This window comes from Arctopsyche grandis, chromosome 10 (assembly GCF_051622035.1).
Source record: "Arctopsyche grandis isolate Sample6627 chromosome 10, ASM5162203v2, whole genome shotgun sequence".
NCBI classification, from domain to species: domain Eukaryota; kingdom Metazoa; phylum Arthropoda; class Insecta; order Trichoptera; family Hydropsychidae; genus Arctopsyche; species Arctopsyche grandis.
The window spans coordinates 311,688-336,432 of record NC_135364.1 but is presented as its reverse complement, the minus strand read 5'-3'; positions in this window follow the sequence as shown (position 1 = coordinate 336,432).

Genomic DNA, 24,745 nt, shown 5'->3' with positions numbered 1-24,745 from the left:
TTCGTAAATGTGGGTAACGGCGCAGGGAATTGTTGGCTGAATTATCGGTCTCTCATAGAAACTAAATTTTCCGTAGATGAAGACGAAGAGGCTGCAAAATACCCTATGAAAGATAAATCTCTTGACAAACAAATAATTTTGCCGTCAAATATTATATCTATCTACATATGTATGTGCATTAATAGGTCGTAAGCCTCGTAATTAAAATAGATATTGTGATTATAGCACTAAGTACATACATACATATATATTATTTAATACGTAACATTTTGAATTCTTGAACAACAGCTACGAATACTAGAATCATCCAACCGATTGAATTATGTTGAACAAATACCTTATCAGTTAGTATTCTATTTCAGGGTTTTTCAACCTTTTTTGGACCGTGGCCCCCTTTTGCGTTTAATATTTTTCTGTGCCTCCTCCCATATCTTTTCAAAAAAAAGTACATATTAAAATTTTTATATTGTATTATATAGAATATATTTTATAATCACAAATTTGAACATACATACATACAAACATACATAGCCAGCAGCATGGCTTAATGGTAGCGTGTATGTTTAGCACCGATTGATCAGTGGATTCGATCCGCCACACTGGTCTAGATTTGGGGTTATTTGTGACTCCAAATCGATCGTTTCTTATCAGAGTTTGCCAATTTTATCTGATCATTGTTGAAACAGTTCCTCAAAATTGGCAAAAATCATCTTTTTTGTTGTCACAAATCTTCTGTATTTATTGTGTGTATAATTTGTAAAGATTATGTGCAAAATTGAAATCCATAGATGTCTCAATGGATTAATTAATTATTTAATTGTTATTTCGTGTTCTTCTGGAAATACAGTGATTTACGTAATAATAAAATGCTGCATTGTTTATAATTAATTGTCCAGGAAGGCGCATTGGGGTCTTCCTTTCAAGCCTTCCTGGTATACATATATGTATGTATCTATGTAAAAATATGTAATACATTTTTTTAAACATAATAAATTGAAACATAATTTTATTTATTGTGATCCTTGTGCCTGATGTAAACTAGCGAGTTTATTTACATGTGGCTCAAATGTTGTTAGTGACATACGGAGATCGCCTCTTTTTACTAGTGTTACGGGGACAAGTAGGAGATGGTGTAGAATATTATAGTCACAGATTTTGTCAAATGATTATATTCTTTAATTAGCAGCAAATATAAACGAGATTAATGTACAAGTTTGTATTACAAGTTACTAGTCTCGAAGTCCTAGTTAGGCAGTTTAATCACAAGTGCCTTGTAAGACTGTTTGATCGCATGTGAGGTTCAATAGATCTAACATGAGAAGTTTTTACCAATCACAGAATTTTGGTAAATAACAAAGTGATTAAGATACAGAGCAACATCCGTGTGTAAGACAGTTTTAATATTTGATTTATGTATCCTTTGAGAGTATCGAGACATTATTGAGTAGATACACAATTTATCATAGAGATAAATAGTAATAATAATATTTGAGGGTTTACACGTGTCGTGAGACAAAATGAAGCTATAGCAATAAAGATTATTAAAAGTAATACTTTGGATTTCAACAGGTCATAAACTGTGTCGTCTTATATAACAATCGTGTTAGAAACTCGTATACATTATAATAGATAAAAGTTAAGTAGGATTGAACAGAATAGTTGATTGTACAGTGTGGAAGCAATAAAGATATAGAAAGCCTCATAAATAATGAGGGATAACTTTAAGAGATAACATCATAAGTAGTTAAAAATGAAACGGATGTTCAAACTTAAGAGGGCTGTACACCCGAAACCTTAATTTTGTTACCGTTCCTTTCTTCGATATATATATTGAGTGTATGTATATATTGATTGAATGCGACCATATATATCAATATATATATTGAGTGAATGCGACAGTTGCGCTTTGACCAGATAAAACGTTGTTTAAATTGACAAAATCGAGAGTTCATATTCTACTATTTTCTCCTCCAAAACTGGACCAATTTTAAAAAAAATTTCATCATCGGTATGAGAAAGATATTTTCTGTGCATCTATTGGCGTATTTTTTTAAAAATCGACCGTTAAATAACCACACTAGACTCTTTTCGTGGGTGTAAAAAAGAGGCGATTTTATAGATGTTTGGCGGCTCCTAGCTCCTATAAAAAATAATTAATTAAAAAAATAAAACGATAGATGCACTCCAATGGTGGATATCCATAGCATATTAAAAAATAATTTCTCTAGTGCCATAATTGAGGTAGACAGAAGTATAGTACGTTTGTATGGACAAGGCGCTGCTGTCCAGCCCTCTTAAGGTTAAAGGGTATTACACATAAGTACGTATATACATAGGTTGTAAGATCGTACCACATAACACTAGCCTCTTCTTGTTTTTGTGTAAAAATGAAAAGCAATAATTTCATTTTTACACAAATTTTCTCGGTAATAATCTTTTAGAATAATAATCTCGGAAATATTCTCCAAATTGAGAATATAATCGAGACTAATAATTTTTAACATTTTGCATTTCATATGTACAGAGAGAGGGTAAGCAAATGTGACTTTTGAGCAGTTGGCGAAACAGAACAGAAATGTTACGACTATTATGTAGTCTGTGTTAAAAAAGATTTAACGATTTCGGAGAAAAACTCAAAGTAACTCATTTACAGATCTGGAACCAAAAAAAACCAACTGACATTTTAGTGTTACTTTTACATTTTAGTGAAAATGAAGTACATATTATATTAATATAATGATCAATGATGATGTTTTAAAAGTGTGTCTCGCATTCGACCCATATTTAACATTTGACCGTGACTTAATTCGAGTATTCTGACATATTTGATAGGTGCAAAGCTCACGATGAAAGGTGGTGTAGGTGTTGCAAGCCATATGACTAATGGAAGCGGCCTCGCCACATAATGACCTGTCTGTGCCATGCACCTCTCTCTCTCCCCTCTCCTTTCTTCTCTCTCTCTCCTCTCTCCTTCCTCCACCCACCCCTCACTCTAGCCCTGAATCCTCCAAAGCCTTCAACCAAATATACTGGAAAATAGCATACTTACTTAGCTCTATTTAATCAATATTACAAATTAATTTTATTCAAACGATGTAGGGAAACCGATTGCTCTGCAAATTAATTTAATAAATATTTTTCAAAGCATTGCGAGTAGAACGCTATTCAACATCAGTGTGAATTAAATGTTATATTTTTTGATCAGTTTGAATTAAATGTTATAGAACATGACATATGTATTGTCATGTTCCAAAACGCAGTTTATATATTTTTTAAATTAACAAACCAAGATTTATTTATTATCATAAAAACATTACATTTATGTCATTTGTAGATATATTCGAAAACTGCAGATTTAATTATGGACCAATGATGAATTTATTTTATTTTATTTATTTAATAGTTTTGGACCATTGTGGTATTACAGGAAGAACCTAATGCGCCACAATGGCCTACATTTGAAAAATATATAAAAACATGATATAAAAACAAGTAAACTGTAAATAAAGGAAAAAAGCAAAAGCAGAAAACATGGTAAAATAAAATAATAAAAAAAAAGTAACAAAAGGAAAATAATACATCATTCAGAGAGAAAAAAAAATAGCAAAAGTGTAAAAATTAAAAATAAAATCCATAAATCCCATTCTTTGTTTACACTGAACAAAATTAAAATAGTATATAAAAATATACAAAGGAGAAAGAAAAGGTAAAATAAAATAAAACAAAATATAAATAAAAATAAAATCACAGCGAGGCCCAAATGGAAGAGAGTAGATTAAGATTCCACTCATTCATCACATTCAAATTAAGAAAGTAATGATGAGCGCAGGTTACCAGATAAATATGTTAAAATAATATCCGATAATCTACGCTCCCCAAGGTGGAAAATATCACATTCAGGGACAGCAGCAACGATTTCATTGAGAAGTCGAATAGCTCTTGGAATAGGAGCCATTCGAAAAAGAACTGTGCGAGCAGCAGGTACAACCATCAAATGATGATGTCTACCACGCACATAATTATTAGGGACATAAAGTCCCAACTGTTCCAGCAACAACGGGCATGACGTATTACCACGCAATAGCTGGAGAACGAAACGAATTAACGAGAAGTTTCTCCGAAGTTCAAGGGAATTTTTTTTTTTTTTTTTATTTTTTTATTTATTTATTTGGAAAATTTACAGTTTATTAAGTTACATAGATTGATAGTAAAAAAAATATAATTATGTTAAGTAAACCATTAATAATTTTCACATATAGGTAAAAAAAAGAAAAGCTCAAACATTTAAAATAAGAAAAGAGTAGGAAAATAAAGCACATGGAAATAAGGAACATGGAAAGTACACAGAATAAAATATAGCAATGTAATAAAAATAAGATAAATTGTAAAACGTAAATAGAAATTGGCAATTGATGAGTACGTAGTGATAGACGTGTAGATATCCAGAAGCATAAATATCAGCAGTTATGTGTATATGAATATAAATATACACATACATACTTGCATCCATAGAAGCGATACGGAATTACCGAGCAAACCATCACTCGTGATACCAATTGAGTTAAAATAAAATTAATAAAGCGAATTATATAGTTTTTTGGCAAGTATTTGTTCATAATATAATAATAAACAATGATTTAGATGACAATTGACAATAGAATTGAAAATAAAGTGCGTTTAGAAATATAAGAAAGAACCAATAATTAATAATGAAAACAAAAACCATAATATATGGGCAGAATTGATAGAGTGCGTAAAGATAGACGTATAAGCCTACATGCGTAGGTAAGCATAGACATATGTATACAAATGAACATGCATCAATAATTATAAACAAAGATATAGAACTATTGTTCAAATAATAATCATTGATGGTAGTAAATGAATCTGAACATATATTAACAAAGTGAAATATGGAATTAACCAGTTTATATTCTTTAACAATAATATTAATATTAAGACAATAATCAATAATAGAAGTGAAACTATAGTTATAAATAGAGCAAAAAGTATGGAAGAAATTACAGTAAAAAATGTAATTGCATGTACAAGTATATGTTATTATAAATGAAGATATAGAATCAATTATCAAACAACAATTATTGATGATAGCAATTGAATTGAAATAAGTATTAGTAAAATAAAATATGGAATTAGTTAGTGTATATTCTTTGATAATAATATTTATATTCAAATAATTATTATTAATAAAAGTGAAAATATAGTAAAAAATATGGTGGAAAATACAGTAAAAAATAAAGTAAGAAATGTAGATATAAAATATAGAGAAGAGAATAGCAGGATCGGTAAATATAATTATCACATAAAAGAGAAGGTAAGAAAAATATAAATAAAAAATTAGAATTGATTGCTTATTCATTGAAAAAATATTTATATAATCTTTTTTAGGTCGTCCAAAGTCTTTATGTGTAGAATCTTTGAAGTGGAGTTTTTTCTTAAAAGTATGTTTGAATTTCTTACCCAGACGTATTGAAACCCCTTATCTTTAGCATAGGATTTTGTTTTGGTCAAAAGTTGTTTATTGGCAATGGTTAATTGATCATTTATGTAGATTTTGGTATTATCAACACCAACACCTATATCATTAACTGTGAGATTCTTGTGTTTACGGGTAGTCGCAACAAAGTCTTCTTTAATATATCTATTGATGAAGCTCACTACAAGTAGTTTATCCGAAGTGCGGGTGGGAGCTCTTGTGATATAATTAATTTCTGATTTTGGAATATTACAATTTACAGTTTTGGAGATCGAGTCAAAAATATTAAATATAAATTATACCCAAGCATGCCCAAAAGGAAAGGAGTAGGGTAGAGATATGGGTAGTACCCATACTCTTTCTTATAAAGAAAACGAAGAAATGCTTTTTGCACTTTTTCGATAATAAGAGAGTAGTTTACTTCATGCGGATTCCACACAATTGCATTATACTCTAGCTTACTTCTAATAAGCGAGTTGAAAAGCAAGCGAGAAGACAAGGGGTTGGAGAATAATCTAGCATATCTCAAGACAAATCCAAGTCGACGAAAGGAATCGTCAGCGATTGTCTTGATGTGGTTGTGAAAGGTGAATTGAGGATCAAAAGTGATACCCAAGTCGACCATTGATTCCACGCGCTTCAACAATATAAGATCCAATGGAATATCCGTGACAATAGAGCGAATTCGCACGTCCATAACTCATAATGGAATTTAATATGAGATACTTTATTTCACTAATTAACTTTGGTTCACTTTGTTCTGCTGCTGTGCTGACCGTCACTTGCGGGGTCGATATTAATGACTACCACTTTCAGAGTCTCGATGGTGATGACTAACTTATGTGATTGAATCGTGATCTATATCAACGATTTTTATCTTTTGGGTTGGACAAAGTCCGGCACTCCTGTCTTATCTAACTATCCCTTTACAGGAATTTTAATGGTCTTGTTACTCACGTATATGAATGTGAGAAAGTGAATTTTATTATTGTGGGAAACTATATTGATAAGCGAGGTACATAACAGTATGTACGTATATCTAAAACTACTGAAATAAAATAATGGGTCCATATTGAATCAAATAATACAATCAGCGACATTAGAAATGGCATTTTTTGTAATTGGATTGAATTTCCTGAATGAATATACAATTTTTGCCCATAAACAAAAAGTCGTATTTCAGCTGTGGTCCCGTATTGTATGTATGTACATACATACATACATACATACTTAGTGCGATTGCAATGAAAGGGTTAAATTACTCGGCGTGCGTTCAACGCCCGGTTCAATTACACATTATGGCGCAATAGCGGTTCTTTATCGCACTGGTAGAAAATAATTTATTGGACGTTTTCCGCGCTCTGCAGAGAAAACAAACGGTCGTAAATAAAAGGTGGACGTGTGTATAAAAAAGAGTAAAATAACAGCACGCAAAGGGTTATTATAATATAATATTTTCGTTTAATACACAAACGCACGCGGGTCTTTATTGTTTGGTCGCGTGAAATCGCGAATTCCTGAACGCAAACGACACCTTTCGTGACATTTATATTAAACGTTAGCTACCTACGAAAACGAATGTACGTACATATAATACATACATATTTATGTACATACATACATATTAGACTACTGGGTAGGTGAATGCCAAACCGTGGCTCGCGGCACACCTGACACAAACTAAGCCAAGTCTATCTAAGCATAAAACGATGGAAATATTTCTATTCATATTAAAATTCTCATCTGAGCTAAAGAAGAAGAAATTTAGACACGTATGAAATTTGAAATAGAACAAAATCTTCTTCAGGCAAATGTGTTTTGCCAGTGATTACGTATGGATGTAAAACTTGGACATTGAACGCCAAGATGTTACAAAAGTCCAATGCACCCAAATAAGTATGGAATATATCGAGGAAAGACAGAAAACGAAATACGTGGATGAGAAGTATGACAAGGGTAGTGGATATAGTGGATAAGTGTAAATAGATTGAAATGGCAATAAGAATGGACGAAAGGTGGACAAAATTAGTGCTAGTATGGTACCCGAGAGAATTTAAAGGGTAAGAGAAAGACTGCAGGGAATATGGGTAGATGAGATTAGGAAAATGTGTGGGTTGAGATGGATGAGAGTTGCGCAAAACCGAGACGAGTGGAAGCGTGTTGGAGAGGCCTTCATCCAGCAGTGGATGGCGATGATGATGATGATGAGGACGATGAGCTAAATATTATATTATACATACATACATACGTATATATATGTATTATTTGTGTGGAGAATCGCTGGAGTTGATGGCATCCATAAAGTCCCGAAGATTCGTGAAATCGTTACTTAGATTCATCGTTGTTTCACATAATTGTTTTAATTTAATAAAATTTGTACGACAAATAATAACTTTTGACCTTTTTGACACGATATCACGCCTGATAACACCTACGAAGGTACAATCTCTCTAGAAATTTCTACCTTCGATATACATACATAAGTAAAACGAAAGATAAATCGTATTTCTATGTTGGGTAATTTGTTCCAGAGGATGTTTGCCGATAGAAAAATTTTTCGATTTGCGGTTTTGAAATTGCAATTGACAAATGATTATCAAAAGTTATTAACAAACGGTGTTTATTAAAAGGTCTTGTTAAAGAGTCTAGATAACAATAAAGTTACAACACCTGGTTCACTATTAAATATTTTTTTGATTTCTTGAAACACCTGCTTCCTCGCACCTATTAGTTTTTCGCCTATCTAGGAAAAGTCTTCGAGTGATAAATTGTTTCCAAAGTTGTACAACTACTGGAGTTAATAGAATAGTATATTTTGCGAGCCTATTAAATTGGACATTCGCCACTTTTAATACTAATGATTCATAATATTATAGGTATGTATTCGTGTAAGCTTAATTTAAAAGGTGATTTATGTAACACTAGAGTTTCAATTTGTCCATTCAAAGACACTGCGCTTTTCTTCCAAGACCATTCATTTGACATTTATGTACATAGAACCAAAAAAAAAAAAAAACTTAATAGACTGCTGCACTGACTCGATTTGACGAAGTTGACTTGATTATTTTTTTGATAACTCAATGATGATAAATTGAAGATGTATGGTTATATCCAAGGAACCATAACGAACTGTGTATGTATGTATGGTAGGGGTATGCGTATTTTTACAGTGCCGTACATCAGGAGCACTTTTCTCAAGGCAGTTATGATATACTCGGCCCCTTTCACCATTCATTCATATCCACAGACCGCCTTAATGGCGGCGATCATTTATTTTTATGTCTGTATAAATTTTCATCGTCTGTACGTATTGCCGGATAGGGTCGGCGATGTATTATATCTACATACATACATACATACATATGTACATAGGCATATATGTATGTGTACATATAATATATACAGCGCTTGCCGAAACCTACATTTTCTCATTTTAATTATTCTAGGGTCATTTTCATGTTGTCATTATTTTTTTTAAATTTATATAAACTGATCGAACTTTTTCCGATGACAAATATATCCAGTTCTTGAAAATATTTATAGGAATTTTGGGCTATTTTATCAAAGTGGGCATAATATGTATGTAGACATTCGTTTAATTTTTAAAATTAGTTTTGGGTGATATTTCAAATGCATTAGAAGAGGAAATACTACGAAATAATTGAGCAACGGTATAATTATTAATTAAAAAAAATCTAAAGTAAATAGATATATTTCCTTTCAAATTATAAGAAATCCAATTTTTTGTGGAAAAGCCGAATTTCATGAATGTACTTTTGTCATTTTGAGTTTTGTTTTCAGTCAAATTTTATATTATTATATACACATATATCATGAATGTTTAACATGTAAACCCCAATTCGCGTTCCTGACCAATTACAAACAAAGTCGCTGAATTAAGAGACACTGAAAATTTGAAATTAACGAAACATCTATGAATTTTAACTTGTACATAAATTTGATTGCACATTAATCATGGTGACATAGTATGTAGGTAAGAAGGTACATATTTAGCCAATTTAATCGGGGAACCGTTTCAACAATGAAATCAGAAAAATTGGCAAACTCTAATAGGAAACGATCGACCTGGAGTCATAAATATCCAACCAGCAGCATTACAGATATAGTCTGAATAAATTATTTTTAATCGCGGTCAACTCACGAGATCGAATCCGACGCCTCACGGTGCTAGGAAAAAGCCCAACCACAAAGTCATGCTACTGGCTATGGTAATGACTATATGGCAAAAGACTTTTCACCTACTAAAGATGTATTAGGCCTATAAACCTGTCCGAAAAAAAATCTTCGAAAGCCTTTTTCCTATCCTCTCCCAAATTCGTCCGATTGTATGAGGATGATTTTTATTTATTCTGTGACACGATTTTCGTGTCGGCGCTGTATTCGTACGCACTCTGCCCGAAAATCCCCTTTTGCATATTTTTGTAAGACGGGGCACGAAATTCGACAGAATGACCATAACTCGGAGCGGGCCGTGTCATCCCTCAATTTAGTGCAGTTAGAGGATGTAAACTCCCCGCAGCCCACCCCACATCCTCTTTATCTTTAAGGGGGGTGGGTGGAAAAGGGGGTAGCGGTGTCCGCTTTCACCCCGATCGGGTCTAAAGGGTTCGGGCAGATTATTGGATCGCGGCGAATGCCTTTCATATTTGCTATATGCCCCTACTTACATTATAAGAATTTATTTCGGCACTTTCGGCACGTAATGGCGCGACATAAAATATCATGGATAAATTGATGTAAACCCCCAAACTGGGGATGGGGGATACCAAAAAAAACGGGAACGGCCGCTATAGGGATCTCTCAATTTTTTTTATATTTGACTGATTGATTGAATGCGTATTTCACATTTTAGAAATGTATCTGTTTGGATAGCCGAATCTAAAGTTTGTGTGAATCATTCCTCAAAAAGGATTAGACATTGGCTGCCAACCTTTTCAGATCCGCATTTTTTTCGGTCTATTTCCATAAATCGTATCCCTCAAAATTGAACTATGAGCGAATTCAAAATATATATGTACATATGAGAGATAATGAGAACCTACATACAATTCAAATTTTAATAAAATCTAGTTTAAAAAAAAGAGTTATAGACGTTTGAACAATTAAAATATGACAAAACGAGAGGATGGCAGAAAGGCAAATATATGTATAAGTCTACTTACCATAAGACGTCAAAATTGTTGTATTTTTACATACCTCCTTTGCATTTCACATGGTTTTCGTGTTAGTGGTAATTTTTTATATCTCTTATTTAAACATGTTTATTACGATTATTTTTTACCATCGCATTGGCGGAATTGATTTCGAATATCTATTGATGACCAAACCGCGCAAACTGGCAAAGTTTCAAAACTATCGGGAAACTGTAGGATATAATATACATATGATGTCAGACCAATGAGCGAAGTGAAATATACATGTGTAGAAGAGGCTTGTAAAAATGTTTGTAGTTTATTAAATTACTAGTATATTATATTTGAGTATGTATTTTGGATGAACTTATACGACTATTCTATGATTTTTACCGAAACCGTAATGGGTAATTGGTAAAAATTCGTAGTGATTGGATATGAAAGCCATCCCATGCAACGTTTGGCAAAATTTACGAAAAGACACAAAAGACGGCCTCAATGTTTTGATTTATTCATATCTTTCAACGTCTTCTTGCTCGAATTTTTTTTTGCCAAAATTGCTTGAAATCACTGCTGAATTGTAAAACATGAAATAAATCAACGTAACTAATTTGACAAAGAGTGTTCAATGTACAAAAATGTTAATTTAAATTATTACTTATTGTCAAATTTTTATTAAAAAAAAACGTAAATTATACATATTTATAGCTATAAATAAAATAAAAATGGAATGTGCATGGATTTAGAGCACATGTGTATGTATGTATGTAGTTATTTGTACAAGTTGGATGGCTACAATGGCTAGCAGCAAAATACGCGTTTATATTTTTATTGGTTTTGTTGTTGGATACGACTCATAATAATATAGAATTGAATCGGTCGAGCGAAGTCGCGTCGTATTAAATCAATAAAGTACATACAGAGTACTCTGTTTCGAATTTAATAAGCCAGTATAACAGATTTATGGTTTTCGCGTGAGCCACGCCAAGCGGCAACACGCCCTATCCGAAGGATAAATAAGACATAAATTCCAGTGGCGGCGCCGCGTCGTTGTAAACTCAGTCATAAATCACACAGCAAACCCCCACCCCCTCACCCCAACGAACCCACAACAACCTTAAAAATTTCGACAGCGAAAACTACAAACATCTGCCACGCTCGGGCAAAGAAAAATCAAACTACATACATACGTATGTATGTATGTATGTACATATTTATCGTCGGCACATACACATGTGCATACAGGAGAGATTGTGCAATTGTAAGATGGCGTTGGCGTGTTGACTATTCGACATACCGGCTGTCAGACTTTTCGGTCTATCAGACTTGTCATATATTCTGTGTGGCGAAATCGCTCACACGCGGAAAAATGGTAGCTTTTCCTCGGACGCGCGTTTGATTTATCGAGCGATTATGAAATACATGCTACCGCAAGTAGATACATTAATAATCCCGAATCCGACTCTCTCAAATGGTCGCCGTTTTTAAATTATCATCTGAATATTTGGCAGTGGTCTAGCGCGGTAGTCTCAGAATATACGCGTACGGTTTCATAAATAAACGATGAATCGACCAGAAATATCTCGATCACATGTACATATGTATGTACATGATGCTTCATTTGGACTTTTTCATTTTTATTTATTTAATAGTTTTGGACCATTGTGGCATTACAGAAAGAATCTAATGCGCCACAATGGCCTACATTTGAAAAATATATAAAAACATGATATAAAAACAAGTAAACTGTAAATAAAGGAAAAAAGCAAAAGCAGAAAACATGGTAAAATAAAATAATAAAAAAAAAGTAACAAAAGGATAATAATACATCATTCAGAGAGAAAAAAAATAACAAAAGTGTAAAAATTAAAAATAAAATCCATAAATCCCATTCTTTGTTTACACTGAACAAAATTAAAATATTATATAAAAATGTACAAAGGAGAAAGAAAAAGTAAAATAAAATAAAACAAAATATGAATAAAAAATAAAATCACAGCGAGGCCCAAATGGAAGAGAGTAGATTAATATTCCACTCATTCATCACATTCAAATTAAGAAAGTAATGATGAGCGCAGGTTACCAGATAAATATGTTAAGATAATATCCGATAATCTACGCTCCCCAAGGTGGAAAATATCACATTCAGGGACAGCAGCAACGATTTCATTGAGAAGTCGAATAGCTCTTGGAATAGGAGCCATTCGAAAAAGTACTGTGCGAGCAGGAGGTACAACCATCAAATGATGATGTCTACCACGCACATAATTATTAGGGACATAAAGTCCCAACTGTTCCAGCAACAACGGGCATGATGTATTACCACGCAATAGCTGGAGAACGAAACGAATTAACGAGAAGTTTCTCCGAAGTTCAAGGGAATTATACCCAAGCATGCCCAAAAGGAAAGGAGTAGGATAGAGATATGGGTAGTACCCATACTCTTTCTTATAAAGAAAACGAAGAAATGATTTTTGCACTTTTTCTATAATAAGTGAGTAGTTTGCTTCATGCGGATTCCACACAATTGCATTATACTCTAGCTTACTTCTAACAAGCGATTTGAAAAGCAAGCGAGAAGACAAGGGGTTGGAGAATAATATAGCATATCTCAAGACAAATCCAAGTCGACGAAAGGAAACGTCAGCGATTGTTTTTACAATAAGCAGTGATGTAGTCGGGCCAGGTCGTCGACCTGGTACTTATTTTTGAGCCAGGTCGCCGCCCTGGCACTTTGATTGATATAAACATTGATTTTTGAGTACAATTAAAAAATATTTTGACTAAAATTTTGTATTCCAAATATTGTGAGCAGACTTTATAAGTAATAGTGTGAAAACAATAAAGTTATAGCCGTTTAAACAATTAAAATCTGATAAGATGACATATAAGGTTACTAGCCTAATAAACGTCAACGTCTTCAAACATTTCGAAAATTAAGTGTTTATTACGCTTATTTTTCACCATCGAACTATTAGAATCGATTTAAATTTCCATCGTTGACCAAACCGCGCAAAATGGCAAAGTTTCAAAACTATTGTTGGAATAGATACTGAATCGTTAGCGAAGTAAAATATAGAAAAGCCTTGTAAAAACAGATAAAAGGAAGTTGTTTTTTGTATTTTAAATAAAAAATGAACCTATGTATGGGAATATAAAAACTTATTTACAGTATTTTAATTATTTTAAAATATTTTGAAGTTCAAATACATATGTATGTTAAATAAACTTCAAACTACTAACTATATTTTGTGAAGGATATTTATTTTATAATATTAACCACAATATTATATCTAACATGAGTATTGTATATACTTATTATCTCTTTTATTGAATATGTTTCCACTTTATGTATATATTTGCATAAATACATACTTTATATGAAAGATGCAGATAGGAACCTACTGAAAGTGTAATTTTCAATCTGAATTGACGTTCGAATGTGAATCTTTTTGAATATTTTCGTATTCTAATGTGAAAATCCTGAAAGAACTTTAATCATGTTTACTACATTGGCGACCTCTATTCCGAGCAGCAGCCGTTAGAAAAACCGCCATTAATCTTCGTTAAATGTATAAACATCTCCTCAAAGACAAAGTGTCTACATTTAAATAATAAATGGTATCGTCTTATTCCCGGCAACATACATAGATTGACAACTGCTGGTCGGTCGGTTTCACTCAAACTATAACAACAAGACATCGATAAATAATTCATCGACATGCATTGTGCAAAGCTTCACTGAATAGAATTGCATTCAGAAATCGACGAATCGCTTTAGATTAGCACTAGACAAAATAAGTGTATTAAATATATATATATATATATATATATATATATATATATATATATATATATATATATATATATATATATATATATATATATATATATATATATATATATATATATATGTATTACTTGGAATTGGATCGAACAAGATGGGAGTACATACGAGTATACAAGAGTATATATATACTTTACAAGAGTAGGGATTGCGCACAACACGAGGGAGCGGTGTAATTGACAGGGGAATCGATGTTGAAAGCTGGGGTGTAAGTTTCTTATTTGCATCAATAAAGGAGGCTTCTCTGGAAAAACGTCCCGTCGAATGCAAAATAGTGTGTTGGCCAAATTACAATTTAAATAATGGTTGAGAATCGCTGTCTAGCGTCCGTTCTGCGCACACATTATTATACACAAGAACGACCTATAAAGTGAGAAATTTCGAAACGAGCAATTTATATCAATCACACGTCACATTATTACGGCGAATTATTCATCCGACGTTCATTTTAGCGCGACGTGCGATTCGTATAGTTTTACATATTTTTTTTACATTGGAAGAGTAGTGGGAAAAATAATGTTATGTCAGTCAGATTATTCATTGTTGTATCTATGTAGCTTGGGTCAAAAATAATTTCGCATAAAGTAATCTCTTACGACTTTTCTCTTGTTTATGTATAATATCACATATGTACATGTTAAAGTGGGTAACGATTTGTTGATTTGAATGCGAGTACGCTTATATGGAAAGTAGTGGAGTTACTTACATATGATAAGATGGTAGGTAAGGAGTCGAATGTTCAGAATTTCCCGGATATTTGTTGCTATAAAAAGTGCGTGTAAATTTAGTAAATGTTTGTCGTGAAGTGTTTGCCAAAGTGTGTGATGTGTTTGCTGAAACTTTTGTCGGTGCCGCTCGTAAATATCTCACGAGGAATTAGCGATGAAACGCTAAGTGTAAACACAAATCACACTTGCGGGACACTCTAATAAATCGTTGGCTTTATATTTTTTATTATTGCTTTCCCGTTATTATCGTCGACTTCCGACGTCTCCCTCGAGACGGCAAACATTCGCGCTGCAAAACCCAAATTAAATAATGAAATAGTATATCTACGTACCTACATACATATTATATTCCAAAAACATTTCCATATTTACCATACATACATATATAACCAGACTATTTCATATATTTTATTATAATTATATACTAGAAAATTATTGCCTACGACCAACTTATGCTTGTGCTAAATACTTAAAACATAGAATAGCCTTGTGAAAATAGATTTTATTTCGAAAAGAAATATGTGCAATAGTATTAGAGAAAACGAATACAAATAATACCGTAATATAAAAATATATACAATGAAATAATGCCATCTATGAAAAACTTCCGAGACATATAATATTGACAAATAAAAAAATAAAAAAACAATAAACCTTATAATAGAAAATAATGAAAATAAAAATCTTCTTAAAAATAATTTCTTTAGAGGTTCTAAAAATTAATTGATTATTCTGTAACGGCATTTTCTGTTCATATCATCCAAGAGCTATTCAAATTCTTAATGAAATCGTTGCTGCCTAGACTGAATGTGATATTTTCCACCTTAGTGAGCGTAAATAACTCTAACCCATTTATCTGGTAGTCTGCGCTCATCATTGTTTTCATGATTGATTGTGATTTATGAGTGAAATTTTGATTAACTCTCTTCCATTTGGGCCTTACAGGGATGTTTAGTTGTTTCTTACATATTTATTGAAACTGCCTGTAGGTGCAAGGCATTCCTTATGCTATATATTTTTTTATTTGATATTTTTACTTTATCTGTTATTATTAAATGCTGTTTTTTTATGTTTATGTATGGATGTATTTATGTTTATGTTCAAATGTATTTTTTTATGTATAATTGATGGGTGTATTATTTTCGTTGTGTATTGATTTGTGTTTAATTGTTATTTTGTTTTTTTGTGCTATGTTTTTGACCATTGTGGCGCTTTAGGAATTCCTGTTATGCCACAATGGTCTGTTTAGAATAAAATAAATAATATATATATATATATATATATATATATATATATATATATATATATATATATATATATATATATATATATATATATATATATATATATATATATATATATATATATATATATATATATATATATATATATATATATATATATATATATATATATATATATATATATATATATATATATATATATATATATATATATATATATATATATATATATATATATATATAATATATATTATATATATATATATATATATATATATATATATATATATATATATATATATATATATATATATATATATATATATATATATATATATATATATATATATATATATATATATATATATATATATATATATATATATATATATATATATATATATATATATATATATATATATATATATATATATATATATATATATATATATATATATATATATATATATATATATATATATATATATATATATATAATATCGCTATTCTGTGTGTGTGTGGCTGTGTATCTGAGATAACGCTCGCCGTACTATTGTATAATAGTCGTTTCAATTCAACATACATACATACATATGTACGTCAAAGATAAATAAATGCCAAAAAAACGTACGAATATAATAACAAAAGAAAATAACTTCTATATATATACTGTTTGCTACCAACGTTTCATCTAGGCAAATTAGGCGCTAAATCCGAGCATTTAGCGCCATCTATTGAAAATTATTTAATTAATTAATTAGTTAATTATTCTATTGCTGTTTTATATTGTTTATATTATATTTACATAGATAAGTAGGTATTTTTACTATTTTTTTCATATTAAAAAATAAATATAAATTAATTACATTTTAATGGTATTTGAAAAAATTACGAACGCATGCGGATAGAACACAGGACCGACACATTTTTTTTATTTTATTTTTATTTAATAACTTAAATATTGCATCGGGGACAACCCTAGTATGTAGCGGTTGATTCTTAAGCTATAAATGGTAATATGTACTGCAAACTGTGTAATATCAAGTCATTAAAATTCAAGCGGGCTGGCTACCTATTTATTTTCATTAAATTGTATTTATTTAAATTTTTGTCAATAAACAAAATCGATATCACATATTCGTGTATACAAAAACATTAATCTTCATTTCCTAGATCTTCTCTCAAGGATCATGACGAATCACTGCTTAAAAAAACTTACGAAGCTGAAACGTTCATATTTGAAACATTAGCAAATCTCAATAGTGTGTAAGTATTCTCAAAACTTATTTGTTTTTGTGAACGGAAAAAAAATAGGATACCATTTCATTTTGAATTTATAAAAAACAAAATCCACAAACGAGTCAATAAATAATTTGAAAAATAGTGTGGCTTAATAACATTTATAACCAACCACAAGGTTGAAATTTTGTTTTTGTTATTTATTATAAAATAAAATAAAGTATCCTAGTCTGTTCAACGATATATGCACATATTTTAGGCATTGAAACAAGTCGTAGACAATGAATTGAATTGTTTTGAAGAAAGAGGAGACGCGTTACAAGGAGCAAAAATTTCTCGTTTCTGTCCCAATTGTAGACCGTCTGTCGTGTCTTGGGATTAAGATATTATAATTGTCGTAACGGGTGATTGGCATCCGTTTGGCGTGGGTTCAAATTTTGCGATTTTGAAACGCATGTTTTCAAATTATGTACACTGTCAGTCGTATGGTTACGAGCGACGCCACGTCTTGTAAATCGACCGGTCAGCGTCAAATATTTTATCATTAACCATTTATTTATTTATCACCTGTGTTTTTCACACCATTTTCTACATTAAATCTACGTGTGTGTATCTACTCGCAATCTAATTGTGATAAATTGACGATTTTATGTATTTTGAAATCATGCTCGATATAATATTTTTCATTTGAGCGATATTACGACTTTGTTAAGGAAAATTAGTACCAATGTATGTATGTAGAATTTGTTTGTGCATATACATACATATGTACATATGTGTTGCCACTACTAAGTACATAGTATTAGCGTTTTGCAGTAGAATATCAAATTATTGTTCGTTGTTCTGTTACAAAATCTCTAAATTCTAGAATTGGGAAAAATACTTAATAGGACTGAACACCAGTGCCTTGTCCATACAAACGTATTAGACTTCTCCCTTCCTCAATTATGGCACTAGAGAAATTATTTTTAATATGCTATGGATATCCACCATAGGCATGTTTCTATCTTTTTTTTAGTTTTTTTGATTAGTTATTTTTTATAGGAGCTGGGAGCCACCAAACATCTATAAAATCGCCTCGTTTTTACATCCACGAAAAGAGTCCAGCGTGCTAATTTAACGGATGATTTTTAAAAAAATACGAAGACACACACATAGAAAATATCTTTCTTATACCGATGATAATTTTTTTTTAAAATTGGTCCCGTTTCGGAGGAGAAAACTGGAGAATACGAAACCTCGATTTTGTCGATTTAAAATAGGTATTATCTGGTCGAGGCGCAACTGTCGCATTCACTCAATATATATACATATATTGATATATATTGCCGCATTCACTCAATATACATATACATTCACTCAATATATATATATCGAAGAAAGGAACGGCAACAAAATTAAGGTTTCGTGTATCCAGCCCTCTTAACAAACAAGTCTGAGAGATCACATTGAAATCTCTCACAGATTTGATTAAGTTATTGGTTGCACCAAATCTTTCGTAAGTTTTTGTCTACATACATATGTACACAGGGCCGCCGAGAGGGGGGGAGGAAATTGGTGTTTAAGTTCCAAGACCTGGACTACTTGAGGGGCCCCGTGTTGGGATAATAGCATTTAACATATAGGTTTTTTTAATAGTTCTGATAGATTTCTTGTCTATGAGATTTTTCTTTTTGGTTTATCATAGGGTATGGAACTATTTTTCCAGGGCCCGGGATTCCTCTCGGCGACCCTGTATGTACATACATATCAGTGGCGTGCCGTGAAAATCTCCCTTTTGGGACGCGGTATGACGTCACCTACCCTGCTCTCGCATACGTAAATAAGGCTGTGCGACCAAAACAGGGAGATTTACACTGCACGCCACTGATACACATTAATGTGCTTACAAATTGATAATTGCCTTAAAATGCATACAATAAAAATGTCAAATGAGGCTTTGTCATCAACACAGATGTGATTTATTATACATATGTGACATTTTAATACAGTTTCCAATATACATATGTGTGTTTGTATTGTAGTCGTTTGAAATTAACACTTGGCCTCGGTTCGACCCCCCTATTCGTGTATTTATGCTTGCGTATCTGACCGTTTGTAAAACAAAGCGTCTCGCTATTTAATTAAAATGGCTTTTATGCCGTTTTTCTGAGATTTATTTGTTAGTTTTGAAGCGGTCCGAGTATATTTATGTAATTGTTATTGGGGAACACCAATTAAGATTCCTCGTCGAATTTATTATGCCGATTCTGTTGATGTTGCGCTTAATTTATACCTACAAGCGTATTTTTACTTGAGTTTATATTTTTTTATTTTTTATTTAGTCTTCGGCCGACCCAAATTGAAAACAAACCGATTCAAATAAACACTATCTTTTATGTCCGACGCGAATAAACGAGCACGCTTAGGAGCTTCGTAATCCGACCGAAATTAATCGATTCTATTGATGTCTGTCTCTACATACATATACATAGGTACATATGTACATACGTATGTATAATATGTAGTCAGGGGACGCATACTGAACGATCGGACAAGCGACGAACCTCTTCTGCTCACATTTATTTTTTTCTCAAAACAAAATTTAAGTTAAACTTCTGCATACAATATATGTAATATTATTAGCCGTACCAGTGAGCTTAATTAACACTTTTTACTGACGACACTAGTATGCAATTATTGAATTTCCCACTTATAATTTAGCTTACTGAGAATATACATATGTATACATATGTACATATGAATCTCTAGTACGTACATAGTATTCTAGAATTTTCTTCCATTATTATATGGAATAATACTCATATGAATCATTCATTGAAGATTGAGAGAATCCAAAAACGGTTTCTCAGATATATTTATATGAAATTGTATGGTTATTATCCTTGGCTATATCCTAATGCATTCCAATTAGGGCTTCAAATGATTGTAGTCTCGTCGTGTTATGTTTCTGGAAAAGGACAGCTTTAAGCTATTAAATGGGGATAGTATGTACACAATCCTCAGGTTCTTAATGAATTTAAGTTGTATGCACATATACATAAGTTCAGGGACCTTAGGAATCGTGATTTTTTTTCTCCTCCTGTGGTTCGCACAAATATCTTGGCAACATCTTCAATATCTAGAGCGATATATCTGCTCAACTGGGTTGCTGGTGAAATTGACCTCTTCAATGTAAACTGTGCTAAACTGGTTTAGTGGTTGTTGAGCAACGCCAGTGGTTGATTTTATCAATCATAAATGTCAATGATTTTTCCATCAAGATATAACAGGTTGTTATTATAATGTCTAAGATTAAGGTTATTAACAAATTGGAAACCTTACCAATTTTCTCACAAAATATCAAGTTTTCAGCAACATCAAATTTCGCTGAATTGTATAAAATGCTGCAAATTTACAAAGACCACAAATGTTTTTGTGGATGTTAATTGATATGTATTTACTGAATTGTTTAAAATGCTGCAAAATTACAAATTTTACCATAGATTTTTTTATTTTATTTATTTATTATTATTAAATATCAAATTAATAATGAATTATTTCACAATTAACAATTTTAAACTAAAACTAACAAATATATAATTACGTCATCTTCCACAGAGGTATCCATTAACACCCCTCAAGAAAGCACCAATGTTATCTCTAAAGCCTCTCAAATGCTCTCAGGAAGGGCATTGTATATTTGAACACCTTTGTGGAAAACACCTCCTGCAGATTTTGCTTTTTTAACTCTACCTATAATTAATTTATCCCTATTTCTAATTTTATAATTATGTAGTTTTATAAGATGTCTCTGTGGATATTAATTTTATGTACTTTGTATAATACTGTTGCGTATGGGGTGGGTGGAGGATCCAAGTAAAAGGCCAAAGTCGTTTCACAGCATTTATTGATGATTAAGGAGATACACACACTGGCAGTGCTCAGTCCAGAATGACATGATATCGCCTACGTACCGCCTTATAAGGGGTAGTTCTCTCAGGACGTATAATCTGTTTACCTATTGTATAGTCACGTATTCGGATATGTCTTCCCACGGTATGGGTCAGTTCTGCGAAGGGATTAATAACGGTCATTGTATATCCTATATGCACTTAGAATCTAGATATAATCCTTGAACCCAATTATCCCGGTCGCACGGTTAGTGCAAGCACTTAGTTAATCCGTTAACAGATAATCCTTGAACGGTCACACAGTCTCTGGGATTCTATTCGCTTGATCCGCGGTGTACGTAACAATACTAACAGTATTTGTATCAAATGTACAAAGTTTCTGGTCAGGAAGGCGCATTGGGATTACCTGTCAGGCCTTCCTGATATAAATTAAAGATAAAAAAAAAATGCAAATAAAATTATTATTATTATGATGTTTTGATTGTATGACTGGCCACAGTGATGCATTACAGCTCTCTGTAATGTCACTGTGGCTAATATGTTAAAAATAAAATATATTGTTGTATTCAATGCCGGTTTCACTAAGATACAGATTCAAATCAGATTTGAAAACATATCAAATAACAATACGTACACAATTTACATAAATGGTGCGTTTGCCGATGACATTTTACAATTGTACACAGTCAAGTGGATATGAATAAGCGTTCTTTGATACATCAAATCATCCACAGTGGGAACGACGTATTATTTCACCACAATACAACGGATTGATACGTCAGAGTTTAGATGACAATCACTATGAAGCAAATACAAAACAAATAGAAAGCCGTCTGTCTACCAGACTAGAATGTCATGTTAAACACATATGTACATATATATATATATATGTATGAGTTCGGTCTTTCGTGTCATGTGAGGAGGACGTGCTTCTGCGTTCCTCCCGCTATTACTCGCTTAAACCCGGCTATTGCACGAAATTTAACTTAACCATCTAATCACTTATTTTACTAATTGCATCCTAGTATAATTTAAGTGTAAAAATAAACAGCAAATCGGTCGTAAAAAGCGGTTTTATATCAGTTATTTCGAAAAATTTTGTGCTAATTTTTGTGTCAAATCGGTGTCAAACGAGATACATCTCCCTACCTGAATACAAAAAAAGGGTCCTTCGCCAGCCAAGTCGGTCCCACAGAAGCAATAAATCTTCCACATAATTGCTTCCAGCCAAAAATCTTTAACGAACTTTACTTAATAGAATAATAGCAAACAGAAACGGTGTTTCCCAACTGTCTATCAGTTCTTTTTCATATTTAAATTATATTAAAGTAATTCGTGTAATTTTATATACTTTACTAAAGTTATTATTAAAATATTAAATTGCAAACCGCACTCACATATATAAATCCGTTGTCTCCAAAGAGGCGTCTCACGATAAAGATCTGTAAAAAAGTAGTATAACAATTGCTAATCTATTATTATCATAACTAACTACTTTCACTTACAAAGTAACCCTGTTAAATGGCATGTAATAACTCATAAGTGATCCAAGTGATACCTAGGATGACTATATGTCAAAGCTGACCACAGAGAAGAGTTTATGGCGGTAAGAACTCACTCCTTGAATGGAAATCTCTCTCAAGTACCGCCTTTTTCTCAACACATCTTGGATAAATGCGAGAAAAATAATATCCAAACCTCCAACAAGGTAAGAGTGACGATGGATGATAGCTTAGCTAATAGAAACCTGTATTTAGCCACGTACAATGTAAGAACGTTATCGAGTGAAGGAAGTGTGCTTGCATTAGAGAATGAACTAGAAAGTATCAAATGGGATTTAGTAGGACTTAGCGAAGTAAGACGAAAACAGGAAAACCAAATAATCCTAAAAAGTGGTAACTGTCTCTACTGGAGAGGGCTACCAAATGGTAGAATAGGAGGAGTAGGGTTTCTTATCAATAAGAGAATAGAAAGAAATATTATAGAAATAAACGACATATCGGAACGTATATGCTATGTAGTATTAAGAATCTCGAGCAGGTACACTTGTCAAATCTTCCAAGTGTACGCCCCCACATCTAGCCACCCAGACGAGGAAATAGAAGACTTCTACGAAAAACTACAGGGCGCATACGATAATAGCCGCCACCACTTTAAAATAATCATGGGCGACTTTAACGCAAAAATAGGACAAAAGGCAAACACAGAAAGAGCAGTAGGCAATTTTGGTACCGGCCAAAGAAACGACAGAGGCGATCGCCTCATAGAATTCGCAGAACACAACAGGCTCTTCATCACTAATTCATTTTTCAGGAAAAACACCAACAATAAGTGGACTTGGGAGAGTCCTAAAGGAGACAGAAACGAGATCGATTTCATCCTAACAAATGCCCTGCACTCCGTTAAAGACGTTAGTGTTTTAAGTAAAGTAGATATAGGCAGCGATCACAGATTAGTCCGTGCCAAGATGGCCATTAATATAAATTGCGAACGTAGGAAATTAATAAAAGGATGCAGTAACTCTCCAGATTTCGCTCAACTAAGGTCTAGGAAAAAGGAATTCGAACTCGAACTTGGAAATCGATACGGGAAATTAAACCCAGAAGCAGACATCGAGGAATTGAACACTGTAATTAGTTCGGTTCTAACCTCAACAGGTAAGAAATTAGGTGGTTTCAGGAAACAGATTAAATTAAGCAAAATTTCAGCGGAAACAAAAAACCTAATTAAGCATAAAAGGAATTTAGATAGGGATAATAATAAGCAAGAATACAATCTAGTAAATAAGGAAATTAAGAAGAGAATAGTCAGGGATGTCAGGGATTTTAACAGCAAGCTAATAGAAAATACCATTAAGAATAACCGTAGCCTGAAAAAGTGCAAACAGGATCTTTTCTTAGGCAAAAACCAAATGATCGCAATCAGATCAGAGAGCGGAGTAATAATTAGGAATAGAGAAGAAATCATAGACAGAGTTTACACGTTCTATGCAAAACTATACGAGAACGACAACGGCCAATTCCCCACTCTGGAATCGACACACGGCCAAAGGGTTCCTGCAGTATTGCCTAGCGAAGTAGAGGCCGCGCTAAAAACTGCAAAGAATGGTAAAACCCCAGGGGAAGATAATATTCCCATCGACTT